Source organism: Notolepis coatsorum (assembly GCF_963971535.1).
Source record: "Notolepis coatsorum genome assembly, chromosome: 18".
Lineage (NCBI taxonomy): Eukaryota > Metazoa > Chordata > Actinopteri > Aulopiformes > Paralepididae > Notolepis > Notolepis coatsorum.
This window is the reverse complement of record NC_140182.1, coordinates 56,110,199-56,134,515: the sequence shown is the minus strand read 5'-3', so window position 1 is coordinate 56,134,515 and position 24,317 is coordinate 56,110,199. Positions and strand designations below refer to the sequence as shown.

Genomic DNA, 24,317 nt, shown 5'->3' with positions numbered 1-24,317 from the left:
CTATGAAAACAAGGTACAATCAAGCTGAAATTGACGTTAAATGGCTCTTACCTGTGGCCGGTGGGATTCCAAAAAGAATATTCCAATTATTTGATTGCCATCTGGTAGATCGTATGTCCATTTGGCCCACGACATAACCCACCACAGCATAATGAATCGGGGGTCCCAAAAACAATTCAATGCGATCGGGTGAAGCCCTACAGTAGGTTCATGTCAGTAGAAAAGAGCGCCCGGAGCGTTTAGCGTGTGGCACAGCCCAATACACAAGGTTTCAAATGGTGCTCGATACCGCTGCCTGGTAGGATGCGGCTGGTATTGCACTTTAGCAATCTCAGACTCAGCCCCATGATAACACCAGGCTTCCTGGATGGATAATGAATGGAAATATCGAATAAAAGAAATAATGAGCAAATAACGAGTATACTCGTTGTTGGCGTCCAACAATTGGCGGCCAATAACGAGTTTAATCGTTGTTGGCAGTGAATGAGTTAAGAGTGATGCACTGCTCTGTTATTCTATAATGTCATGATCTGAACTTTCTGGACAGTCCTCTGGCGCCCCCGGGCGGTCTGTTCACGGTGCCATGGGCCGTCGCCCTTACCACCCTTCATATGGACCTTTACGTACATATATTGTCAAATCTGTTGTTGTCCTCATGCATTCTCATTCTGTCACAATGTTGAATCCCTACCTGTCTCAAGACCTGGCTGCCTATTATTAGTTATCACTAATGCATGTCTAGTGTCTAGTGTCCTTGTATTAGTGTCTAGTCCTAGTTCCCCGTGTTGTTATGTTACAATGTTATTGTTAGTGTCTAGTCTTGTTCCCTCTGTGTATTCTTGTTCCTGTGTGTATCCTTATTCATGTTCCCCCCTTCCCCAGCGTATTCATGTTCCTGTGTGTATCCTTATTCATGTTCCCCTCTTCCCCAGCTGTTCCTGTTTAGCAATCACTGTTAGTATATATTCTCCCTGCCCCTGTCTCAAGTTTCAAGTTTCTTTAATAGTTGTCATACAGAAGTACAGAATACTTTTGTACAAAATGCTTCTTACTGTTGCGCTCCAGAGACTGTGCATGACAAGATAAGTATGAAATAAAGACATAGTAAAAATTAGAAGTAAAAAAAGAGGTCACAGTGTTCAGTTTAGACATATGTACAATGTTCGTAGACGTAGTTACCATACAATATACAATACTGTGCAGTGTACTAATATACAATACTATATAGTGCAAGGCATAAATGGACGAGGTGCAGTTTAGGTACAATTCACAGTAGGTGTACGAGTTGTAGTGCAAATCCTTTATCAATAAATATAAAGTGTAAGTGTGTTTGTGTGATCTAAAGTGTGGAGAGTGGGTGCTGCAGTGTGTTGTTTGTTTGAGTGAGTGTGTGCGTGTGGGTGTGTGTGCTGTGTGCATTTGATGGTTGTTGCATAGTGATTATTGTTCGTTTAGCGATTATTGTTCGTTTAGCAGCCTGATGGCCTGGGGATAGAAGCTCCTTCTGAGTCTTTCTGTGCTCGCCATAAGACTCCGGTATCGCTTGCCTGACGGCAGCAGTTCAAAGAGGCAGTTGTTCGGGTGGCTCGAGTCCTTAATAATTCTCTTAGCCTTCCCCTTGCACCGCTTGTTGTAAATGTTCTGGAGGGTGGGAAGCCCCCCTCTAATTGTGCGTTCGGCTGAACGTGTCACTCTTTGTAGTCTGCTACGGTCTTGTGCAGTGCTATTCCCAAACCAGGAGGTGATGTTGCCGGTCAGGATGCTCTCTATTGTACATGAGTAGAAGTTCCTAAGGATCTTCTGACTGACTTGGAACTTCCTTAGGCGCCTGAGGAAGTAGAGGCGTTGTCGTGCCTTCTTCACAACACTGTCAATGTGTGTGGTCCATGTCAAGTCCTCGGATATGTGGGCTCCGAGGTACTTGAAACTGTTCACTCTCTCAACTGGTGCCCCGTCGATGCTGAGGGGGCTGTAGTCCTTGACCCCCGACCTCCTGAAGTCCACAATCATCTCTTTTGTTTTGCTGACGTTCAGGGAGAGGCAGTTCTCCTGACACCACTGTGACAGGTTCTCTACCTCTTCCAGGTAGGCCCTTTCGTCGTTGGCAGAGATCAGGCCCACCACTACTGTGTCATCAGCAAATTTGATGATGGTGTTGTTGTTCCGCTGTGCTACGCAGTCATGTGTGTACAGGGAGTAGAGGAGGGGGCTCAGAACACAGCCCTGGGGGGCCCCTATGTTGAGCGTGATGGATGAGGAGGTGCAGTTGCCGGCTCTTACCACCTGGGGTCTGCCCGTCAGGAAGTCCAGGACCCACTGGCACAGGTCATAGTTCAAGCCCAGGTCCCTGAGCTTGGCTATGAGTTTGGAGGGGACTATGGTATTGAATGCTGAGCTGTAGTCGATGAACAGCATTCTCACATAGTTCCCCTGCCTCTTGTCCAGATGTGATGCTGCTGTGTGCAGCACATGGGCTATGGCGTCCTCCGTGGACCTGTTGGGGCGATATGCAAATTGCAGAGGGTCCAGGTTGATGGGGAGGGAGGAACAGATGTAGCCCTTCACTAGCTTCTCAAAGCACTTCATGGCTATGGAGGTGAGGGCTACAGGGCGGTAGTCGTTGAGGCAAGCGGGCGTAGATTTTTTGGGTACAGGGATGATGGTGGACTTCTTCAGACAGGTGGGGATGACGGCCTGTTCCAAGGACAGGTTGAAGATGTCAGTGAATACCGGGGCCAGTTGGTCGGCACAGACTTTTAGGACTCCCAGTGTTGCGTCATTGTTTTGAGATCCCTGTTTACCTGTTTACTGTTTACCGTTCTCCGGAGTACCCTTCCGTGCTTCCCAGTAACCGGCACCCTTCCGTGCTTTTCAGTAACCAGCACCCTCCCGTGCTTTTGTTATTTTCCCCGTTGTATTGTATCCTCGTGTTCTTGCTCAGTAAAAGCTTTTTGTTGGAACGTCGACTCGTTGCCTCGTCTCTCTACCCTACACAACACCGTCCTGCGATTGAGTCCTCACCTCTCCTAAACTCCAGCTACCACAGAATGACGCAACCAGACCTGGATTCAGCGGACTACGGGAGAGACCGAGGCGAACAACGTATCGCTCACCATGGAGCGCTTCTTCCAGGGAGATTTCTGCTCTTCATCCACGTGGGAGAGGATGCAGCTACACGCGCTGCTCTCCGGTGCAAGCACGACGTGCGGCGCAGAGCAGGCTCCACTGCTTGCGGAATACGACCGCCTGCTGGGAATGGTTATTCGTGCTCCCAACGAAGCCACGGCTACCAGCACGCCTTCCTCCACAAGTAAGGCCTCTACTGCCACCGCAGCAGTTAGCGTTGGTCCCGCAGCCTTCACTGCCCAGGCCGTTAGCCCAGCCGTTAGCATAGCCGTTAGCCTCCCCAGCTGGTACTGCTAACCCCGGCTCCGTTAACCCAGTCCATGCTACTAGCACAGCCGTTAGCCTAGCTTCCACAGCTAGTGCTGCTAGCGTAGCTTGCGCTGTGCGTAGGTCTCGGAGAGCTGGTAGTGCTAGAAAGGCTAGCTTAGCCTCACCTGCCAGGCCACCGGTGGTTAGCACCTCAGCTAGTCCTACTAGCATAGGCCCCGCGGCCCTCACTGCCCCGGCAGCTAGCACAAGCCCAGTAGCTAGTACTGCCTCTGTAGCAGTTAGCACCTCAGCTAGTCCTACTAGCATAGGCCCCGCGGTCCTCACTGCCCCAGCAGCTAGCACTAGCCCAGTAGCTAGTACTGCCCCTGTAGCAGTTAGCACCTCAGCTAGTCCTACTAGCATAGGTCCTGCGGCCCTCACTGCCCCGGCAGCTAGCACAAGCCCAGTAGCTAGTACTGCCACTGCAGCAGTTAGCACCACAGCTAGTCTTACTAGCATAGGTCCCGCGGCCCTCACTGCCCCGGCAGCTAGCACAAGCCCAGTAGCTAGTACTGCCACTGCAGCAGTTAGCCTAGGCTCCGCAGCCTTCACTGCCCAGGCTGTTAGCACTGACCAGACAGCCAGCTCAGGCCCTATAGCTAACAAGGCCTCTGATGCTGGGACCGCCCCGTCTGCCGGCAAGGCCCCTGTGGTTAGCTTAGCCCCTGTAGATAATGTAGCTTTGGCAGCTACCCCCTTAGCTCTCTCAACAGACACGGGCCCCATAGCTAACAAAGCCTCTGATGCTGGGACCGCCCGGTCGGCCGGCAAGGCCCCTGTGGTTAGCTTAGCCCCTGTAGCCAATGTAGCTTTGGCAGCTACCCCCTTAGCTCTCTCAACAGACACGGGCCCCATAACTAACAAAGCCTCCGATGCTGGGACCGCCTCGTCGGCCGGCAAGGCCCCTGTGGTTAGTCTAGCTCCCGTAGCTTGTACAGCTAGCAGAACCTCTGCCCCCACAGCTAAGTCAAGGTTTTATTCTGTTAGGAGGCTCAGGCTAGGCTTGTTCTCTACCACTAGCTTACTCCCTCCTGCTACTGCTAGCGAGGCTTATGCAACTGGCAGAACATTTGGTGATAGAGCAGCCTCTGCAGTAGCTACCTACCTAGCTGCCCTCACGTGCACAGGCCCTATAGCTAACGTAGCCTCAGATGCTGGGACTGCCCCTTCGGCCGGCATGGCCTCCATGGTTAGCACAGCCCCTGCCGCTAGTGTAGCCTTGGTAGCTACCACCTCAGTCCAGTCCGCTAGAGCCCCGCCTGCTAGCGTAGCACGCACTTCTAGCAAGTCTCAGAAGGCTAGCAAAGCTAAGAAGAATAGCATAGTCCCTCCTGCTAGTGTGGTATCTACAGCCAGCACCTTAGCCCTTCCTGCTAGTGTAGCATCTACAGCTAGCACATCCCCCACTGCTAGCAGACTCTCTGCAGCTAGTACTGCTCCTGCACTTAGCTCAGCCCCTGCTAGCGTACTCCAGGTTGCCTATGTAGCTTCTACCACCAGCATGTCTCCCACTGCTAGGACTGCCCCTTCAGCTAGCAAGGTCAGTTTCCCCACTGCTAGGACTGCCCCTTCAGCTAGCAAGGTCAGTTTCCCCACTGCTAGGACTGTCCCTGTTCCTCCTCTGGCTCCCGGGGAGACCCCGACGCCTGGTCCGGGTCATGCTCCTGTCCCCGGGGAGTTTCCTGCCTCCGGCTCCTCGTCTGGTCCAGCCCGGCGCCGTGGTCCACGCCGTGGTCTACGCCATGGTCTACGCTGTGGTCTGCACCGAGGTCGATCTGCACCTGGAGAGTCGTCTGGTCCAGCCCTGCGCCATGGTCAATGCCGTGGTCTACACCGAGGTCGATCTGCACCTGGAGAGTCGTCTGGTCCAGCCCTGCGCCGTGGTCTACACCGTGGTCTACGCCGTGGTCAACGCAGAGGTCTGCACCGAGGTCGATCTGCACCTGGAGAGTCGTCTGGTCCAGTCCTGCGCCGTGGTCTACGCCGTGGTCGATGCCGTGGTCGACGCCATGGTCTGCACCGAGGTCGATCTGCACCTGGAGAGTCGTCTGGTCCAGTCCTGCACCGTGGTCTACGCCGTGGTCAACGCCGAGGTCTGCACCGAGGTCGATCTGCACCTGGAGAGTCGTCTGGTCCAGTCCTGTGCCGTGGTCTACGCCGTGGTTGATGCCGTGGTCGATGCCGTGGTCGACGCCGTGGTCAACGCCGAGGTCTGCACCAAGGTCAATCTGCACCTGGTGGGTCGTCTGGTCCAGCCCTGCGCCGTGGTCGACGCCGTGGTCTGCACCAAGGTCAACGCCGGGAGGGGCTCCCATCCGGGGTCCCGCGCCCGGTCCCAAGATCACCACCTGGAGTGGTCCCCGTCCGGGGTCCTGCTTTGGCGTCGTCGCCTCCGCCCTTCATCTCCGGGCCCCCCCGTTCGGTCCTGGGGTCTGCACCTGGGGTGTTCCCCGTCCGGGGTCCTGCTCTGGAGTTGTTGCCCTCGCCCCTTTGTTCTGGGCCCCCTCACTAGGCCCATGTCCCAGTGCCCGGCCTCCACCGTTGGGCTCCTGTCCCTGTCTCCAGCCCCTCACCAGGCCCCTGTCCCCATCTCCGGCCCCCCTCGCCGGGTCCCTGTCCCTGTCTCCGGTCCCCCTCACCGGGTCCCTGTCCCCGTCTCCAGCCCCCCTCACCGGGTCCCTGTCCGCGTCTCCAGCCTCCCTCACCGGTCCTCTGTCCCCGTCTCCAGCCCCCCTCTCCGGGCCTCTGTCCCTGTCTCCAGCCCCCCTCACCGGGCCCCTGTCCCCGTCTCCAGTCCCCCTCACCGGGCCCCTGTCCCCGTCTCCAGCCCCCCTCTCCGGGTCTCTGTCCCTGTCTCTAGCCCGCCTCTCCGGGCATCTGTCTCTGTCCCCCTCTCCAGTGCCCCTGGTCCCGTGCCCTGTGCGCCCTTCTCCGGGCTTCCCTCTGGTCCTGTTCCCCGGCCCCCCGGCTCCAGTTTTCCGGGGTCTCTGCCCTTCGCCCTGCCTGTCCCTGGTCGGTCTTGTGGGTCGTCTGGGAGCCTCCCCTTCGGGGGGGGTACTGTCATGATCTGAACTTTCTGGACAGTCCTCTGGCGCCCCCGGGCGGTCTGTTCACGGTGCTATGGGCCGTCGCCCTTACCACCTTTCATATGGACCTTTACGTACATATATTGTCAAATCTATTGTTGTCCTCATGCATTCTCATTCTGTCACAATGTTGAATCCCTACCTGGCTCAAGACATGGCTGCCTATTATTAGTAATCACTAATACATGTCTAGTGTCTAGTGTCCTTGTATTAGTGTCTAGTCCTAGTTCCCAGTGTTGTTATGTTACAATGTTATTGTTAGTGTCTAGTCTTGTTCCCTCTGTGTATTCTTGTTCCTGTGTGTATCCTTATTCATGTTCCCCCCTTCCCCAGCGTATTCATGTTCCTGTGTGTATCCTTATTCATGTTCCCCTCTTCCCCAGCTGTTCCTGTTTAGCAATCACTGTTAGTATATATTCTCCCTGCCCCTGTCTCCCAGTGTTGCGTCATTGTTTTGAGATCCCTGTTTACCTGTTTACTGTTTACCGTTCTCCGGAGTACCCTTCCGTGCTCTCCAGTAACCGGCAACCTTCCGTGCTTTTCAGTAACCAGCACCCTCCCGTGCTTTTGTTATTTTCCCCGTTGTATTGTATCCTCGTGTTCTTGCTCAGTAAAAGCTTGTTGTTGGAACGTCGACTCGTTGCCTCGTCTCTCTACCCTACACTCTCTACTTGACTTAAGCTAGACCTGTCGGTTCCCATGACACGTGATTGTCTAAATCACTATGGCAACAGATCAAAAAGTTTTAACCTGGTCGAGGGCAGGGTTAAGTTCAGTTAGCTGGATAACCTGGCCACGCCCTCGCAAAGAAATGCCAGCTCCCTTCCTGAAATAATACTCACAGTATAGATTTTATTATACCATTCTGAATTATGTTTTTGTGCTTCGTTTTTCTAGAGGGGGCTTTTGAAATGTAAAATAATAGACCTAAAATGCTGATAATAAATCATATTCAGCCTATGGATTTACTTTGTCTTAAATAATGCACGTCATAGTTATACGGATACGGCGCTCGCGAGTCGCGACACACACTATGTGGTTATTTTAATAACGGATCATTGCAAATGTGAATCGATATTTTTTATGAATGAAACCTATCGGGCGTTTGGCTCTGATTCGTTTCATATTCTCGGCTGTGGATGTATTTGCTTAACGGAGCGCCCGGATTGTGTTTCATTCAAGCATACATTGAAGCGTCTATGCGTGGATTGTGGATGTGAATTACGACAAATCTGAATATGTGGATTGTTGAATTGTATCAGTCACTCACATTATTGTGATATTGTAACTGGGATTAAAATGTCTGGGTTTGACGGATTTGATGATGTGGACATGACTTGAGAAATTGAATGAGCAATTGCAAGCTTTTGACGTTTTGATGAATGAATTTGAGAAAATGCATTTATCTGTTCAAGCACTGTTATCTGATGATGAACAAAAAGGTGATTAACATGACTGGTGTCACTGGTATAAACCAAAGGTTAATCAATTCAATGCATGTATGGATGATGTCCAAAACAGATTAAAAACCTGATTAATAGTGAAACTGTATAGCCTCCAACTCCCTCTCTGACACGTTATTTCGGGGGTCGCGCCTTGAAAACTTTGGGAACCATGTATAGTACATGATACCTAAGCACATACAATACAGATATCCTCACACATATCTATTAATTGGTATCAATTAGATACTCCTTGGACTTGTTTTTATCTACTTATTCTGAAAGAGTTGAACTCATTTGATTATTCATTCCATTAAGCCTACTGCCAGCAGGCACATTTATGTCACGATCCTAGGCCCAGTCCTGGCTGGACTGGGCAGGATGGTAACATTGGGCAGTGCCCTCCACCTAACAGTGGGCAATGCCCTCCACCCAAGATTGGCTCTCCACCCAACATTGGTCTACCACCCTCTAGTGGTCACAAACAATCGATACACGCTGTAATGATAAATATCCTTAACAGCAGTGATGCCACAGATTACTTGTAAAAGTAATCTGATTACTGATTACTGATTACTCCTTTAAAAAGTAATCTAAGTTACTTTATTGATTACTTGATTATCAGAGTAACTTAGTTACTTTGAAAGTAACTAGGTTACGAAGTCGTCGTCGTTCCCCCAACAGTTTTTTTTAAACACTTTATTGAAAGTGCATATTGTTTTTAACTTGTTTCTCTGCACATAACGTAATTTGTTAAACTAGTGCTTCAGCTTATGTACCATCAAGTATGGTAAAGCAACAGTCTATGATGCTCACAGCATTAGAGCAGCCAGCCAGTGGTTTTACAAAACCAGTGTATCACATCTAACAAATGCAGGCTGAACTATTCAATTATATCAACTGTAACTATTAAATTGTTTTTATAAATGTCTCTCTATAAACATACAATCAGTCTCTCTTTAACATGTAAATTAACTGTAAATCTGGCAAATAAGAGCTTTTGCTCTGCCACCATCAACCCTCCTGTACCTAGTCGAAGCGTCGGCTAGTGTTGTGATTCCAGATGCTTTCAATGCAATTGGATGTGGTGTTTTTAGCGGTAGACAGTATTTTGTTAGTGAGAGAGTGATCCCAATTTAGCATGAAACATAAAGCCTATGTTTTCATTTCTTAATCTGTTAAAACAGCCTATAACAGATTAAGAAATTAAGTAAATCTTAAAATGTGCCTGAATCGGAGCTATGACTAGATGGTGTCCCTTGTGCACCCCGTTGATGATTTTGCCATCATAACGTTATACCTGTCCAGTGCAGCTGAGCCCAGTCGCTGTTTGATGATGTCACTGGTCAGGAGAAGAGTGGGGCCTGCAACAACAGGAGCAGAGGTCATCATCACACGCCTGTACATACCTCTGCATGTGCCGGTAAAAAGATAGTTTCAGTGGACTGTTTTGGTGCTTTGCTAAGAAACAGCTTTGACTAAAGTTGACTTCCTGTCACTTTTGTTGTTTGATCAAACAAAATCCTGTCCAAATTGATAAGATAAGATATTCCTTTATTGATCCCCTTGGGGAAATTCAGGTATCATAGCAGCATGGGGGAGGGGGGAGGGGGGAGGGGAGGTACAGGTAGTAAAAAAGCAGTGTAAACAATTCATTATTACATCTTGGTGAATAATGCTTCTTCTCTCTTATAATATCCCTAATATCCCAAATAATATTTGCTCTTTCCATCGCATACGGTCAATCAAGATGCCATTTCCAGGCTGTAGTGTGGTTAGTTCAGGAACACAAGGTTTTGTATTGTTCTAGTTTGCATACCGATGGCACTCAGCGCATGCTGCAGCTCCAGGGTGAAGGCCATCATAGGCACCTCCTCAGAGACCGGCAGGATGGTGACCGTGGACAGGTTGGAGGCTGGGTTCCCTGCGTCCCACTTACTGGTGGGGGTGTGGAGGCCAAGGCCACAGGCTGGAGGAGGGGGAGCAAGGAGCAAGTTTCAAGATTGATTGAAAATGTTATTAACAGATTGCAGAATGGGTACAATACAGTACGGCTCAATACACACAATTGATGCAGACCAGAGAAAGACTTTCTTGTTTACATCACGGTCCCCCATTTTCAATTCATAACATTTATGACACACGACATACAGATATACAGTACTGTTACATCCAGACATTTATGACATACAAGATATACACATACAGTACTGTTTATTTACAGACAGTTTCTAAAAGAGAATATATACATTTAAGGGGGAGGAAACTGTACATTGGGGCGGTTGGGAGGGGGGGGGGGGGACTGCACATTGTGGGGGTTGGACATTTACCGGGGCCAGTTTCGAATTGCGGCCTCCCGTAGGTGCTCTTTGAGAGCGGTTTTGAAGGAGGGTAGGGATTCACATTATTTTACGGCTATGGGTAGGGCGTTCCACATTGTTGTTTCAAGTTTGTTTATTATTTGTCCGAACAAAATACAGAATACTTTATGATGAAATGCTTGTTTCTGTATGAGCCCCTGAGAGTGTGCTACATACAGTAAAAAAAGGAAGTAAAAAAAGTTATTAGGAAGCAAGTAAGGTCGCTTTCACATTATAGTTTGGTGGACTCGGTGCGATTCAGGGGGGTGAAGTTGCAACATTGTTGCATTCTTCATTTGGTTCGGTTTGCTTTCACACTGCAATTTGTCAAGTGCACCAAACTTTCTGAACAATGTCACGCGATCGAAAAGGGCACTCGTCTATTGGATATATAGAATCCCAAAAACAGGCTTCGGGGACAGCTCTACAGCGCACATACACACCACATTATTCTGCGAAGCAGCCCAGCGCACACACATACACCACATTATTCTGCTAAGCAGCCCAGCGCACACATACACACACACACCACATTATTCTGCGAAGCAGCCCAGCCCAGCGCACACACATTATTCTCATATTGCTGAAATGCTGACGCAGTTTTTTTTTACTTTGATGTGACATTGGTCGATTGTTCGATTGAAGCTCATTGCCATCATTCTCTCGCTAAACAACTTGTACACCTCGTTGTTTTTGTGAGTGGCCACAAGCAGCTGTTTAATTAGCTCGTCTGACCATATTTCTATCAGGGCTTTTACCTCCTCATTCGCCCACGTCTGTCCACGAGACATGTTCCACGCGTGCTTGTTTTGCAGTGCGCGCCACAGTGTTTGTTTTGTTTCCTTCTACTCAAGATGCACAGTTTATCGGGTCACTTCCTATATTTGGTCTTGGGTTTGGTCCGATGAGCATTCACACCACAATAGTACGCACCAGGGTTCACTTGGAAGCGAACCGAGACCTACGTTTTCTGGCGGACCAGAGTTAGCTTTTTTTGGTCCGCACCAGAGTTTGAATGAGCTTTCACACCACCCCAAACCAAGCGGACTATCCGAGGAAACAAACTCTGGTGCGTTTAAAGCCAAACAGCTCTGGTGTGAATGCGACCTAAGGGAATGTTCAGTCAATATACATAATTATATATGTTGCACTGTTCATATTTATGACACGGATGTCTAGCTACATACTTATTAGGTATGTTATTAATGTACTTTTGTTGAGTTGGACTGCAGGAACAAAGACGCACGTCTACACATGAACTTGGCGGGGCAGGGAGAGTTTATTGCACATGCGCAGAGGTTATATACACACATGTATGGATACCCGCAGTGATCAAATGTGACTGTACATTACATTATGTTCAACACCCCCACTCAGGCTCACCTTTACAAATTCACATGAAAAGAAAAACAGGTCTTCCTTAAAAACATAAACGACCTATGCCGGTCTGGCACATTATTCCTTGAATAACAACTCTGGAAAAACACAACCTTTTTGTTGTTTGATACTTCTGGGTTATCTATGTTTCCCCAAACAAATAACATCTGAATTTCTCAAACTTTGCTTTTGTCAGTGGTTTGGTCAACACGTCGGCCATCATGTTTTCTGTGGGACAGTATTCAATGGATATTTTGTGCAGCTCGCACAAAATGATATTTAATATCAACATGTTTGCTCCGTTGCCTACATACTGGATTTTTCGACAGAGCAATCGTCCCCTGATTGTCTTCGAATATTGTCACTGGTGTGTGCTGCCTTTCCTTATACGTTGGAGTAATTGAACAAGATATAGGCTCTCTTGGGCAGTGGCTGCTAGAGCCATGTACTCCGCCTCGCATGTTGACAAAGCCACTGTTGGTTGCTTCCTGGTCTTCCAGGATACAACTGGACCCTCTTTGACCAAACTAAAACAGTACCCAGTAGTACTCCTCCTGTCATTTTGGTCTGACGCCCAGTCGGCATCACTATAGCCCTCTAGTTTAAGGTCTGTCACTTCTTTTGTAACATAGCTCATATTCACTTGTGCCCTTCAAGTAACGTAGCACTTGTTTAGCTGTTACCCAGTGTTGTTGTTTTGGCTGTGCTAGGTATTGTGACAACTTGCTGACCACCCAGCTTAGGTCTGGTCTAGTAGAGGTCATTATGTAGATCAGGCTGCCAACTATCTCTCTGTAACCTGTGGCATCTACAACCTCACCCTCCTCATCAAAATTTAGCTTTTGCTCACAGGGTGTTGACCTCGGTTTACAGTCAGACATGTTAAACCTCTGTAGCACCTTTGCAATGTGTCTTGCCTGACTCATCTTGATTTCTCTCTTTTTCTGTGTGAAATCAATACCCAAGAAATGTTTCATTTCCCCTAGATCTTTCATTTTTAACTTCATTTTCAACCTTTCCTTCACCTCACTGATCAAGTCTTGCTGTTGGCTGCAATTATCAAATCGTCCACCCAAATAATCAGGATCACCTTCTCATTTTCAGATTGTTTATCATATACACAATTGTCGGCTGCATTCTGGATAAATCCGTTTTCCACTAGGTGATCGTGTAGGAGTTTGTTCCAGTTGCGCCCTGATTTATTCAGGCCATACAACGACTTGTTCAGCTTACAAACCAAACGATCATCAGTGTTGGACTCAACTATGAATCCCTCCGGCTGTTCTATATAGACCTCACAGTCCATCGGGGCATAGGTACGCTGTTTTCACGTCCATTTGATGGAGCATTAAACCGTCCTGTGCCGCCATCTGCATTAGAATTCTCACTGACGTCATGTTAGCAGTTGGGGAGAATGTATCTTTATAATCTATCCCCTCTATCTGGCTATAACCCTTAGCTACATATCTAGCTTTGTATGTTTCAGATTCATCCTGGCTCTCTTTAATCGTAAAGACCCAGCGACCTCCCACAACAGTTTTCCCTTTAGGAAGTGTGGTCAAAGTGAACGTTTCGTTCTCTTTTAAAGAGTTAATCTCTTCTTCCATTGCATTAGCCCACTTCTGAGACTTATTAGAGCTCATGGCCTCCTTGTATGTGTTTGGTACCCCAAATACAGCTCTATAGAAATAATCTACATCTTGTTCGTCAGTACATTCTGCTTTACACTGGTATTCTTTAAGATATGCTAGGGTCTTCCTCTCTCTAGTTGGGTAGCGGTTTCTGCCCCCACTATCCCCCTGGTTACTAGAAAGTGTACCACTTTCACCTTCTGTACCTGTAGTCTGGGGCTGCTCACCAGTCCTAACTGGTACTACAGTACATCAGGCTCGTATGAGTCTCTATCATAGCTGTCTCCATCGTTGTGTGGACCTGTTTGTGTCTGGCAGTCTCTGTTGCTCTTCTGTATGAACTTAACTAATCTATGCTTTGACACTTTACCTGTTTTTGGATAATAGACATTGTATGCAGGGCTGTATTTATCATATCCTATGAAAATGCCCTTCTCGCACCTTGGATCCAGTTTCTTTTTGTCTTGTCTATAGGCATAGCACTCTGTGCCAAAAACCATCATATGGGAAATATTTGGTGTTTTCCCTGTGAAAGCACTGTATGGGGTTTGCTTTAATCGCTTACTATAGCACCTGTTGCGTATCTGTGCAGTGCGGTGTCTGCACCGCAAACCTCCATAGCTGCTTTGGCATCTTAAGGTGCTCCCATAGTCGAGCGGACTGTACACGGACTGGACTCTGCGGAGGTCCACTGGACTCTTTGAGCTTTCATAGTCGAGCGGTACTCCGCGGACCAATTTCCTACATGTCTCGCGCCAGTTTACACAATTTTTCCCACACTGTTCAACTTCTGTCATGTCGTCGTCATCCGATGTCAAAATAAAGAGTATGTTATCTCCGTTTCCAATATTTCGATAATAAAACGGGCGGTTTTACACACTTCATTTAGAAAAGCCATTCAAACATCTCAAGCCCTACTCTCTCTTGGCACGTAGCCAGTGGTCAGAGTAAAATGCAGATCGGCGTCACATTAAATGCAGTTCGATGTCAACCAGAGCAGCGTTTTGGGTGACACCAAGTCACCCAATTTTTTGAAGATAACATGGAAGGATAAGATCAAGAATGAGGAGGTACTGAGAAGAGTGGATATGCAAGGAGGACAGCTGCTGGAGAGGTTGAAAAAGAGAAAGATGGAGTTGTGCGGGCATGTTCTGAGAGGATCCAGCGGGGAGATGTTCAAGAAGGTGGTGATGGGGAAGGTGGATGGAAAGAGAGGAAGTGGAAGACCAAGAAGAGGCTGGGTAGACGATGTCTGTGATTGGAGTGGAGTGAGAGGCGGAGTCACGGAGTTGGAGAGAAGAAGTGGGGACAGAATGGGTTGGAGAGTGATAGGCAACCTTCGGAACGAAGAAGCCACCTAATGATGATGACAAGTCAGCGGCGCGGACGTCCGCGCATTCGAAAATTGGAGCTTCGCACTTGGACTCTGCTTTGGGTCTGCTTTGAGTACCCTTTGGGTCCGCTTTGAGCCTGCAGGAGTCTGCTCCGTGTACGGTCCGCTCGACTATGGGAAGGGCTTTACTTTCTATAAGCATACATCGTGCCATGTCAAATAGTGTTCTCCAGTTTCGTTCTGCTGTGCCGTTCTGATGCGGCGAGTAAGGGGCACTAGTTTGGTGACTAATTTTATTTTCTCTCAGCAGATCTTGGAAACATCCTCCAGTAAACTCGGTACCATTGTCAGACCGAATTGTTTTCACCTGCCCAAAGGAGGCCGTGTCAGCTAAGAATTTTTCTGTAGCTTTAGCTGTATCCCTTTTTGACCTCGTGAACTATGTCCATGTCATACTGCTATAGTCATCTGTGAAAGCTATGGTGTATTTATAACCATCTTTATCAGCAGGCTCGATCGGGCCGCACATATCTGTATGGACTAGTTCCAGTATTCTTTTAGCTTTGCTATCAGCCTGTCTATTTCTAGACTCCACAAATGTTCCCCCTTAATTTTCATTCCTTCAACTACACCTTCTAGTCTTGAAACATCATCTATATTACAATGACCAAGGATTCTGTGCCACATTTCAATATCATGACATCCTTTGTATCCGTCAACCTTATCATCAGTATTATTAGCTGTAGACAGATAATACAGTTTCCCAAATACTTCAATGTTAAACTTGGTACCCTCATTTTTATACCCCATCCAATTTTCACCTTCCTTGAAGTGGATTTCTGCTCCGTTGCTTGAGGCTGCTTTAACGGAGAAAATGTCCTGAGGAAACGTCGGGATATACAGGGCCCCCTTCAGTCGTGCTGTCACCTTTCTCCCTTCGCTGTCAATTAAGGTGACTTTAGCTTCTCCTCTGGCCTTGGCAATTCCGGTTGCCTTTGTCCCGTCTGCAAGTTCAATTATGTGACTCTTGGGCTTAAAGTCTTTATCAACTGTTTTGAACTTTGCAAAGTAATTTACCATGTGTGACGTCGCGCCACAGTCGACCATCAAACCTCTGTTGTCGACAGTCCGCCTCACCGGCACAGTGTCCTCTCTCAATTTGAAGCAATACGACCTTCCTTCCTGGTCATCGGCATCCGCCTCTGTCTCTCGGTGGGTGCCGTCTGTATCTCGGTGCACTCCCCAGCATCCGTCCTGGTCTCGTGCTGCACCCTGCTCTGCTCCGGTCACTCCCGCAATGGCGTCTCGCTGCTTCCCCCGGCCTGGCGCGTCTCTCCTGCGTTCCGCTCTTCTTGCTTCAGGCATGTTCGTACATGTTCGAGACATATGCCCCTTTTTGTGAGATCTGTAGCACTCAATTTCGGCCATACTCTTTCTTTCTCTACCTCTTCCATGTGAGGTGGTGACTGCTGCTCTTATTACACTGTCGCTGTCATCACTATTACTCGGCTTGTACCTTTCTGTGTCTTCAAAGCTCCTTAGTTTTGCCTTGAATTCACTGAATGTCAGGTTGTCATTATTCTGAGTAATATGAACCACGAACGGTTTAAAAGAGTCCGGCAGTCCCTTCACTACCATTCCCACTTGCAACCCGTCACTAATGTTATCGTCGGCTCCTTTCAACGACGAGAATATTGTCTCTGCATGAACAATATACTCCGTGACTGTCTCGTTGCTTTCCATGTGAAGAGCTGAGAGTTCACAATATAAACTCAGCACACGCGGTTTTCCTTTGCCCGCGTAATGTTGCCGAAGTATCTTCATTGCCGCCCTGCCGTCGACTGCTGCATCCCGCATAATTAGCGACAAGCTATTATTGTCCAAAACTTGCACCAGCTCCGCGTACGCTTCTCTGTTTTTCTTGACGTCTGTTGCTCTTAACTGGGCAGCATTTTCGCCCGCAGCGATAACTGGCACGTTCAGTAGAGTCTCGCTGAGTCCTCTCAACTCCATGTGCGCTAGGAAGCAAGTTTCCTATAACTCATATCCTCTCTTGTCACCGTCGAACAAAAGTCTATTAAATCGCTGACTAGACATAGCACTGGGCCCATAACCTGTTGCACTGTTCATATTTATGACACGGATGTCTAGCTACATACTTATTAGGTATGTTATTAATGTACTTTTGTTGAGTTGGACTGCAGGAACAAAGACGCACGTCTACACATGAACTTGGCGGGCAGGGAGAGAGTTTATTGCACATGCACAGAGGGCCGCCTCAGGGGGTGTGCGAGCAGTGCGGTCGCACAGGGCCTCGCGGGGAGGGGGGCCTCGCGAGAAGAACAAAAAAATATTTAATTTTTTTATAAAAAAAATAGAATGTTAACAATCACTTTCCATCACAGACCTAAAATCTAGTTTTGCTTACATGCTTATATATTTCACATTAGACACGTTTGTAGAATGTGTCTGACTTGTTCCGGGCTCTGTGGCTCTGCAGATATACGATTGGAGCTCTGTGGCTCTGCAGATACACTATTGGAGCTCTGCGGCTCTGTTTGCAGCAGATATACTATTGGTTTCAACGAGGGGAGGGGTTACAGGTAAGGTACGGCCGGGGTGCGTCTGACTATTTCCACGGGAGCGCTGTGCAGCATTGGAGGTTATGCCAAGACGAAGAGGACTTTCGGCAGATGGACTGAAGATGAAAGTTGTTGCATGTTAGAAAGTTCAGTCAGGCTAGCCATGTCGGCTTAGCTAAAGGCAGGGACAGCTAGTTAGCTTTAGCTACGTTATCGAGTGCTAACGTGTGGTTCAGTCGGGCTAGCCATGTCGGCTAGTAGCTTAGCTAAAGGCAGGGACAGCTAACTAGCGTTAGCTAACCTAGCTAGCTAGCGTTAGCTACGTTATCGAGTGCTAACGTGTGGCAGATAAACTAGGAACAGACTCCCAAGTTATTCCCAACGCGGGGGACAATATGGACTGGTGAACTTCGTCAACTCCACGGTTGTCTCCTTCCTCTTGGACGTTTGGTGAGTTTTTAATGCACTCTATTCTATTCCCGCCGTGGATCTCTCTCTCTGTCTCTCTTTCTCTCTCTTGCTCTCTCTCTCTCTGTCTCTCTCGCTCTCTCTCTCTCTGTTGCTCTCTCTCTCTCGCGCTTTCTCTCTCTCTCGCGCTCTCTCTTGCTCTCTGGCTCTCTCTCTCTCTCGCTCTCTCTCTCTTGCTCGCTCTCTCTCTCTTGCTCTCTCTCTCTCGCTCTCTCTCTCTCGCGCGCTCTCTCTCTTGCTCTCTCTCTCTCTCTCTCTTGCTCGCTTTCTCTCTCCTGGCCGTCACATTGGTTGTGCGAGGGCATTGCCCTTTGCTACACGTTGGCTGGGTCCCTTCGTTAGGTTTTACCTCATGGATATGACTGGGGGTTCTGTCTCCCAGGCGGTTCTGAGGTCTGGGACCTCCCCTGCGTCCCGCCCTTCGGTGGGTTATCAGGGGTGTGTGGGTGTGTGCCACGGTGTGATGTCTGGGATGTGGCCTCACACACAGACAGTGTATACACACACACACCTAGACACATGCATGCACACACATACCCCCCCCCACACACACACACACCTAGACACATACATGCACACACACACACACACAGCATCGGGCAGCGCTAATATGTTGACTGTATGCCCAGCCTCGTTATTTTTTTTTTACCTTTAGGGGGGGGGGGGGGGCCTCGCGTTTAAATCTTGCACAGGGCCTCACATTTCTCCCAGACGGCACTGGCAGAGGTTATATACACACATGTATGGATACCCGCTGTCTTACGTTGCTGGTAGGGTTAGCTCGCCTAGTGCAGCTTTCAATACACAGTAGCAGGAGTTGGTTGGGCTTGACGTGCCGAGACAGCTTGTACACAACCCTCAGCCTGTCTGGCCTCACGTGGTATGAGGCTGTAATCCATCACCTGGAAGACAATAGGCGTGGGAAGAGGACTAACAAGCCAACTCCAAAACCCTCCCCCAGAGATGGGGGTTGGGCGTGGGGCCAACAACCCCATCCCGTAGAAAACAAACCGTTACAAAAACGCCGACAACAGAACAGACCTCAGCCCTGGAAGAAGAAGGATCCTCAATGAGAGGAAATATGACGCTGTGTGATGAAAGCTGTCAAGTCACAGAAGTCACAGAGTCGAAACCCCTTCTGTCAACCAGAGACATACGAATTGGAACATGGAACGTCGGGACCTTGTATGAGACCGGAAAAACCATACAAGTAGCAGCAGAAATGAGGAGATACAAACTAGACCTTTTAGGAATTAGTGAGTCACGATGGACGCAATCTGGACAACAAAGACTACAGACAGGAGAGCTGCTACTCTACTCTGGGCACGAAGAAGACAAAGCCCCTCACACCGAGGGGGTTGGCCTTTTGCTATCAACAACAGCAAAGAAAGCACTGATTGGATGGGAGGCACATGGATCAAGAATTATAACAGCCACCTTCAGAACCAAGAAGAGGAAAATCAAGTTGAACGTGATACAATGCTATGCACCAACCAATGACAGCGATGATGGAAAAAAGGATGATTTCTACAACAGACTACAGAGCATCCTGGAACAACAAAAAGGAAAAGACATCAGCATTCTCATGGGAGACTTCAATGCAAAGATTGGCGGAGACAACACAGGCTTCGAAAAAGTGATGGGAAAGCATGGCCTAGGAGAAATGAATGAGAATGGAGAGAGATTTGTGGACACCTGTGCCCTGAACAACCTGGTTGTCGGAGGAAGCGTCTTCCCACATAAGAGAATCCACAAGGCAACCTGGGTATCACCGGATGGAGTGACCGAGAACCAGATAGACCACTTCTGCATAACCAGCAAGTTCAGGAGATCACTACAAGACCTACGAGTAAGGCGAGGAGCGGACATAGCATCAGACCACCACCTACTAAGCGCTACGCTCAAGTTGAAACTGAAGAAACACTGGATGGAAACAACATCAAAGAAACAGATATTCAATGTCCACCTCTTAAAAGACACACAGATAAGAGAAGTGTTCACACTGAAGCTGAAGAATAGATATCAAGCCTTGCAAGATCTAAGCAGTGACGAAGGAGACCAGCAATACCAATGGGAAAGGATAAGGGAAACTCTCACAACAACATGTAAGGAAGTGATAGGAATAAAGAAGAGACACCATAAAGAGTGGATATCAGCAGAAACACTACGCAACATAGAAGAAAGGAGACAGAAAAAGGCAGAAGTTAACAACAGCAGAACAAGGGCAACCAAGGCAAAAGCGCAAAGAGAGTACACTCAGGCAAACAGAAAGGTCAAAAGAAATGCCAAGAAGGACAAGCGAAACTACATCGACAACCTGGCTAAAGAAGCAGAAGAGGCAGCAGCAAAAGGAAACATGAAGGAACTGTATGACACCACCAAGAAACTGTCCGGAAAGTTCAGCAGACCAGAACGACCAATCAAAAACAAGGAAGGAAAGACCATCACAAGACTGGACCAACAGCAAGAGGGATGGGCAGAGTATTTTGAAGAACTACTGAATAGACCGGCACCACCTAACCCCCCGGACATTCAACCTGCGGAGACTGACATAGTCATCAACTGTGGAAAGCCCAGTAAGCAGGAAATCCAACAGGCCATTGCACAACTAAAGAATAGTAAGGCAGCAGGACCAGACAACATCCCTGCAGAGGCACTGAAGGCAGACATAGACACCTCGGTAGATATGCTACACCCTCTGTTTGAGAAGATCTGGGAGAAAGAGGAAGGGCCAACAGATTGGAAAGAAGGCTACTTGGTCAAAATACCTAAGAAATGCCACAACTACAGAGGAATCATGCTTTTATCAGTGCCAGGAAAAATCTTCAACAGAATCCTCCTCGAACGAATAAAGAAAGCGGTGGATCCGCAGCTAAGAGACCAGCAGGCAGGCTTCCGGCCCAATAGATCATGTGTGGACCAGATTGCAACCCTCCGAATCATAGTCGAGCAATCATTGGAATGGAACTCTCCACTATACATCAACTTCGTAGACTATGAGAAGGCATTTGACAGCCTCCACAGAAACACCCTCTGGAAACTGCTTCGACACTACGGCATACCAGAAAAGCTTGTCAACATCATGAGGAACTCCTATGAAGGTATGACCTGCAGAGTCATACACAGCGGACAGCTCACACGAAGCTTCCAAGTGAAGACCGGAGTAAGGCAAGGTGGTATCCTGTCCCCTTTCCTCTTCCTCCTGGCCATCGACTGGATATTGAAGACCACAACAGCACAGAGGAGAAACGGGATCCAGTGGACACTCACAACACAACTGGATGACCTAGACTTCGCAGACGACCTTGCCCTACTATCCCACAGTCGACAACAGATGTAGGAGAAGACTAACATACTGGCAGACACCTCAACACAACTAGGCCTCAACATCCACCAAGGAAAGACCAAAATACTCAAGATCAACACAAACAACAAAGACCCAGTAAACCTGGAGGGAACAGCACTTGAGGAAGTAGAATCCTTCACCTACCTAGGTAGCATCATAGATAAGAAGGGTGGTGAAGTGGATTCCCAAGCTGTTTCGGTTCTGCTCTGCTTCAGAACCTATTTACTACTTCTTTCTGCGTTGTGATTCAATACCTTAAAGCTGGGATCACTTCTCTTCAAATTCTGACGTGCAGGCAGAATGGCAGAAGGAATTTAGGAGGAAAGATAGTATAACAGTTGTTTAATCAAAGTTTAAGAGTGTATACAAATTATAATAAGAAAATGCTATAGTTGTATATCAAAGACACTATGCCGTCTTGATAACAACCAGACTAATATTACAGTATAAAGAATGATAATTGATAAATTGTTGCTGGTCTTTGTTTGATAACAAAGACTTGGTTTTCCCTCCAAAAAGTCCTTTTGTTCTCTGCTGCCTGCTTCCTTGGTGTTGATGGGTGAGATGGTAGGTGAGGTCCTGTCCTTGTGGGTTTGGTTGGTTCAGAGTCCTTTGGTTGTTCCTGAGTTCCTCTCCCCACATCACACACCCATCTTATAGCCCGGCCCAGTGTCTCGGAGTTGATGACATCATCACATTAGTTCCTCCAATCACAGGACTGCTTAAGCTGGCATTTGAAAATAGGGGTTTGGCTTATAGGCCAAACCCTCTTCACATTACTAACAGAGAATATTTTCCCTATATTTTTACTTAAACATTACCTGACTTGTTAATACTTTGATGAATCAAAGTTTATATTGATTACCTAAACACAGATATATTTCTTTATTACTAAGTCTGTTTGACTTTCAGAACATATATCTAACAAATCTAATCATTCTGTTAGCTTAATAGAATACATTTCAATACCATATAGAACAATCAATTAATCATCTTGAACATAAATGAAAATAGCACAGACACCTTAACTAATTGTAGACATTTTTAGTATGACCAAACCTAATTATATTTTAACTTACTTTAATGACTTAATTCAAGATTCAAATTACTATTTTAACAATATACCAGGAAATAGTTAGCTTGTTTGGAGATCTTCTGGGTGTGTGTGTGTGTGTGTGTGTGTGTGTGTGTGTGTGTGAGTGTGTGTGTGTGTGTCTCTGTGTGTGTCTCTGTGTGTGTGAGTGTGTGTGTGTGGATGTGTATTCGAAAATGTGTGTGTGTGAGTATGTGTGTGTGTCTGTCTGTGTCCCCAGGCCGTAAGCAGCTGATAACACTTCATGGGCGCTTTGATCCCTTTAACCTCATCACTGTGTGTGTGTGTGTGGATGTGTATGTGAAAATGTGTGTGTGAGTGTATGTGTGTGTGTGAGTATGTGAGTGTCTGTGTGTGTGTGTCTATGTGTGTGTGTGTGTGTCTGAATGTGTGTGTGTGTGACAGGAAACTCCAGCTAGATAACATGTCTACGTGACCTTTTGTCTTTGGTTTTGATCTACCCCCTAAAGGGAAGTAGTCTTACCCCAGCTGCCACTATGCCATTGTCACCCCAGGAGGGCATTTGCACAATCAGTCTATGTAACCACACACACACAAATCTATGAATTATTGTTTTGAGGCCCAAATATTTCTACACATTAGTTAATCATGATATATATGTTTTGGATTTTACAACAGTGGCACGGAGGCAGATGTCAGAGCAAGAATCAGCAAGGCAAGGGCCTCATACATCCAACTAAAGAACATCTGGAGCTCCAAGGTTATCAGTCAGCAGACAAAGATCAGACTATTCAAATCCAACATCAAGCCAGTACTCTTATACGGATCAGAGACGTGGAGGACAACCAAGATCACAATGACTAGAGTGCAGTCATTCATCAACAGATGCCTGAGGCGGATCCTGAACATCCACTGGCCAGATACCATCAGTAACAATGATCTCTGGCAGAGAACGGGCGAACAACCAGTGGAAGAACAAATCAAGAGAAGAAAGTGGGGATGGATCGGCCACACACTACGCAAACCAAACACCAGCACCACCAGATAGGCCCTTAGATGGAACCCCCAAGGCAAAAGGAAGAGAGGCCGGCCCAAGAACACCTGGCGCAGGGACTTGGAGACAGACATCACACAGAGCGGACTGACATGGAAACAGCTGGAAAGCAAAGCACAGGACATAGGACCCTGGCAAACTGTTGTCGACGGCCTATGCTCCCCCAAAAGGAGCGATAGGCGTAAGTAAGTAAGTAATGGATACCCGCAGTGATAAAATGTGAGACTGTACATTACATTATGTTCAACAATATACAATACAGAGTAAAATGAGTAACAGTGAGGTACAATGCAGAAATGAGATGAGGTACAAAACTTAGGGTAGGGTGAAAATGAGGTATGAATGTAGTGCAAATCTCTTTAATAATAGATAAATATAAAGTGTGTTAAAGTGTCTAAAGTGAGTAAAGTGAGTGGTAAGGTGAGTGTTTGTTTAAAGTGAGTGTGTACATGTGGATGTGTGTGCAGTGTGTTATGGGTTATGTTACATACAGTAGTGTCATTGTAATTGAGCATCCTGATGGCCTGGGCCCAGGAGTTCAAAACTTTTAATCTCAATCAGATCCGATCAGATTTAGAAATCCCATTGTTTGTGATCCAGGATCAGACAATTTGGCCAGATTTTGTCCGGTATTTCAAAGCAATCCAGGATAGGATCACCCTGATCCAGATTCAGACTTTTCAAGATTAGTAGATCCTGAATATCAGTGCTTTAATCCTACCGATTTCCATCTAGTGGATATGAAAAATAATACAAGGAAAACAAGACACGACTTCCGGTTCCGGTTCGAGTATGGAGTAGTCGTTGTGTGTAACAGCTCCGCTCCGGTTATTTATATTTTGCCTTTAAAAGCCTCTTTTTATACCCCCAATTCGTTTAAACCTGTACGTATATATCACCTGAGGTTTCCAACTAACTATATTGACTGAAAGAACCACGATGTCACAGAAGAAAAGAGACAACGATCCAAAAAGAGATGATGGTACCTTGCTAAGCTAATAGAAGGGTCCCAGCTTAAGTTCGAAGGCACCATGAAGATAATGGAGAAGACCTTAACGGAAGGTTTATGCTCCCTAACCGACAAGGTTGATGATATCAAAAAATCTATCGAATCCAAAGTCGGGAAGCTATGGGAAGCGGTTGGTGAAC

At 47.4% G+C, this 24,317-nt stretch overlaps 1 pseudogene across 1 annotated transcript in view; it reads right to left on the bottom strand.

Annotated features, from left to right (window-relative positions):
• LOC311245372 (patatin-like phospholipase domain-containing protein 7) overlaps positions 1 to 24,317 on the bottom strand; it is a 202,012-nt pseudogene that overhangs the window by 97,242 nt on the left and 80,453 nt on the right. Inside the window, exons 18-19 of the transcript in view lie at positions 9,783 to 9,932; positions 9,231 to 9,327 (exon numbers count right to left, since the gene is read on the bottom strand). The product of the transcript in view is annotated as a patatin-like phospholipase domain-containing protein 7 (transcript). The remainder of the gene's footprint in view (positions 1 to 9,230; positions 9,328 to 9,782; positions 9,933 to 24,317) is intronic.